Raw genomic sequence first — 4,313 nt, forward strand, 5'->3', positions numbered from 1 at the left:
AGTAACATCATCACTTTGAGGTACGATATCTATATCAGTAAGATCGATTCCCTACGAGCCGGGTCTCGAACACGGGACGCCCGAAGCGCAATGGCGCTACATGTCAACGCGCTGCCCACGAGGCTATCGGTGACAACATACTGGGAGATTTTCATGACAATTAATCACATTTCCCCCTAAATTATCATTACTGCAATAATGAAAATCATAAGATGTATTTTTAATAAGCATCAATTAAATTCTGTCCAACAAATACACTTGACAATTTAAGTTACAATTTTTAGCATTAAAGTACTGAGAACTATTTTTTTTATATATATTTCAGTAATTATAATTTAAAAGGAAATTAGCTTAAATTATGATTAAGTGTATTAATTGTTTGATTAATTGTAAGATTAATTGTATTAATTGTAAATATATATTTCTGCGTTTGTATAAAGTCTCCCCGTTCTGTTCCTTCAGTTGCTGGTTATTGTTTATGTATACACGCCATTGGTTTGCCTTCCTCCTGGATTCCCTGTCTGTTTTCCTGTGGATTATTATTAAAGACTGCGTGTTATTCATCTCCTGCGTCGTGCGCTTGATCTCCCACCAGCGAGTATGACAGCGTGCCTGCTATTCATAGGCTTATGCCGAGGTCACACTGCACAATTTGCCCGATTTTTCACTCGCCGACAGGTTTTGCGAAATCGCGACAAATGCCCGAAATCGGAGGAAAATCGGTGCTCGTTCACGCGAGTGACAATCACGCAGTGTGAATTATAAAAGACACAGAATATTTCATATTTCATGAAATATTTGGCATGCTAAATATCTGGAGCTGTCGGCGATTCACAATTACGCTGTGTGAAAGGAGTTCTGACTGAAACACATCGGCGATGACCTACAGCCAATGAGAGAACAAGATACAGGGCAGCGGGAAGTTCGGGGAGGAGTTATATGAAACGTAGTTTGCGGACCAGTGTTGCCAAATCCGCGATTGCCGCCGGTTGTTTTTATGTCAGCAGGTTGAAGCGACCCCAATAACGTGATATTTAGGCCCTGGAATGTGAATTGTACCAGGAGAACCCCGCCAAAAAAATGTGTATTTTACCCCCGAACACGATTTTTACTGGGGGTCCCCCTCGAAAGCAATTGGGCTATTTTCAGGCTAGTTTTGAGTAGTAATTGGGCGGGTTTTGTAGCGAAAACCTGGCAACCCTGCACCAGACAGAGCTGTCGGCGATTCTTCCTATTGTGAAGTCATGCAATGTGAAACCCCCTGTCGCCGATCCATCGTGCAGTGTAAACACAGCAACAACTGAATGCTACCCCAGATAGTCACGCAGTGTGAAAACAACGGCGATCCGACGAGTTTGAAAATCGTGCAGTGTGAACACGGCATTAGTCACCCTAGAATCAAACCTGCGATTTATAGTGATGGGGAACCGAGGCTTTCTGAACCGTTTGAGGCTTTCATCAAATTGTGCCGAAAAAAGGTTCATTATTCGAAGCTTTTAACACCGTGCGCATTAGCGACATCTGGTGCTCATATTTGTTTTCTCCACCATATCTAACTAATCAAAGCAGAGCAGAGGATATACGGTTTGCAAAATCACGTGACCATACATAGTTTTGGAAGTCTGTGACACACAAGAGTGGAATCAATCTGTGATCAATACAGTTCCAACTAATCTGATATAATCTCATCTAAATTAATTTGTGCCAATGAGACCAGAACTCTTGTCATGTGTAGCCTGGTCAACGGATTCACATATTGATCAATAATATAAAATACGCAAGCATGTGATCATAGTTCATAATTGACGTAGGTAGCTGAAAAAATATTTTGGGTGAGCTGTTTAACCTTCATGTTCTGCTTGGGGTCTCTGAGACGGAAATCATCAGAATGGAGCCTGGTGGTGAAACACGGCAGATGCAGGGGGAATTATGTGGCTGGCCAAACTTCTCAACCTATTATTGGTACAGGGGCACGATGGAACATAAGTGTGGTACTAATGAAGCTGGTACATGTGTTTGCTACCAAATTCTCTCCAGATCTTAATGCTGAAACATTGTCCAACTATCTTAAAGAAAAGCTTGGCCGTGATGTGAATTGCCAACGCACTGACACTATGAACAATAGATGCAGTTCATTTAAAGTGAGTGCTGAGTGCAATAATGTGGCGGAGATGTATAGCCCGTAGCTGTGGACTGAAGGCTCCGTTGTGTGTCGATATTATGAGCCACGCAAAGTAAGAGCGTTGGAGGTTAACACAGCTGCCTCCATATCTGGTGCATCTATGACGGACTGATGGAGTGCACTTGAACTGTATATGCAGGTTATATAACTGCCACGGCCTGCGAGTCGATGACCGCATAGGGGATAGGGACCGATGCACAGTAGTTGATAATTTAATGCAAAATTGTGATATCTTGTTTGCAAGAAACTTTTTTTTTTATCCAAACAGGATTTGGGGAAATTGAATTCTTTTAATGACAATTTTCATGGCGCTGGCACATAAATATACAACATATGTAACATATATGTTGTGCCAGGCATATGTAACATATATATTATGCCAGGCACATATGTCATGGCACTGGCATAAAAAGTTGGACTCAGTGATAAATATCAATAAGGTTGAAGTTGACTGGTGTTTTGCTGTATGGATAAGTTGTTCTAATAAGGAGTTAATTATCCTTAATGTATATGTACCATATATGAATGTCAACAAAATGAGGATGAATATTTAAACAGACTTGCTTTCATTAGCTCTTTTAGTAATGAAAATAATTTGTGTTTTTAAAGTGTTTTTGTGGTTGGAGATTTGAATGCAGATATTACAAACAAATCTTCAATGTTTGCTAAGCATTTGCTGCATTTCTGTGTTGATACCAGTCTTATGTTATCTAGTAAACTGTTGTTACCTATAGACAGGTATACTTATATAAGTGAAGCCTGACACAACCTTATGGCTTGATCATCGTATTAGTACAGCTGAGGCTCACGATACTATACAGTCAATGAAAATTCTATATGGGGCATCTATATCTGATCACATACCATTTTTAATGACTGTTGATTTTGAAAGTCTGCCCAATATGAATTTTGAGTGTAAGAGGGCTGGTTTGGTAAAAATAGATTGGTCTAAACTTACAGATGAACATATTAAGGGAAAATGGATACTCTGTTGAATAAGGTGGCATTACCCAGAGATGCAATCATGTGTACAGATGTGACATTTCTCATGGTACAGCCTTTTGTGCTGTGTATGATGATATTGTGGGATCAGTGCATGAGGCTAGTAAACTATATCTTATACGCCCTGACTAGAAATATAATAGTAAGCCAGGGTGGAAAAAGTATGTGTCAGCAAATCATAATGAAGCAAAGGAAGCATTTAAGGCATGGGATATAGCTGGTAGGCCCAGACAGGGACCACTTCTGGACCGGAAAAAGTTAACCAATGCCAAGTATAAATATGCAGTTTGTTATATCTGTAAACACGAACAAGTGATGAGACCAGATTCAATAGTGGAAAATCTGCTTTGTAATAATGTGAATGATTTCTGGATGGACGTAAGATCAATAAATAGGAGCAATGTGACATTAACATGCTCTATAGAGGGTGTGTCTGGAGCTGTGAATATAGCAGAGCTGTGGAGACAACATTATTTTGCTCCATGCAAAGTGGAAGCAGTCTGTATGGATACAGGGAGTGTTACAACAAATGAGGTATATCAAGCAATAATTCAGCTCAACGATAGGAAAACTGGTAGTTTAGATCAAATTACTGCTGAACATTTAAAATGTGCGAGCCCTAGGCTTGCGGTTCTTCTTGCAATTTGCTTCACTGGCTTTATGATGCATGGGTTGCTGCCATAGTCTATGTTGTCAGTAACCTTTTTGCCTGTTATTAAAGGCACAATATGTAATTTTCGCCACTAGAGGGTGCGTATTCAAAATAAACAAATAGACAAAGGCGTAGTTTGATGACGCTGTGACTGAGTGTGGAATCATGGGAGTTGTCATCTTCATCCCCACAGCCGACGCAATCCGACGGGACTCGGGCACAAATCATGTTCATGGATGAGCTAATGATTTATTAACGTAGTAGAATGAAGCAGGGTGAGGCTGAAAGCCGTCGAAGTGAAACGAGGCCGCTGAACGAGCGTAACACACGGCTAGAAAGCAGCGGAGCTTTTATTATGCCACAGTCGACCGCTTCCGCTCCTTCCGGTCGTGCGTATGTGGGAAAAAAAAGCAGCGCTGTTTTATCATACTAGATACATTTAGTTCTGTTATTATGCTACTCTGTGCGGTCGTCACC

At 40.6% G+C, this 4,313-nt stretch overlaps 1 protein-coding gene across 1 annotated transcript in view; it reads right to left on the reverse strand.

Moving 5' to 3' along the window:
- LOC107746206 (gamma-glutamyltransferase 5-like) overlaps positions 1–4,313 on the reverse strand; it is a 19,928-nt gene that overhangs the window by 7,766 nt on the left and 7,849 nt on the right. The window lies entirely within an intron of this gene.

This window comes from Sinocyclocheilus rhinocerous, unplaced genomic scaffold, assembly GCF_001515625.1.
Source record: "Sinocyclocheilus rhinocerous isolate Xijiao unplaced genomic scaffold, SAMN03320098_v1.1 scaffold4545, whole genome shotgun sequence".
In the NCBI taxonomy this organism is placed as follows: domain Eukaryota; kingdom Metazoa; phylum Chordata; class Actinopteri; order Cypriniformes; family Cyprinidae; genus Sinocyclocheilus; species Sinocyclocheilus rhinocerous.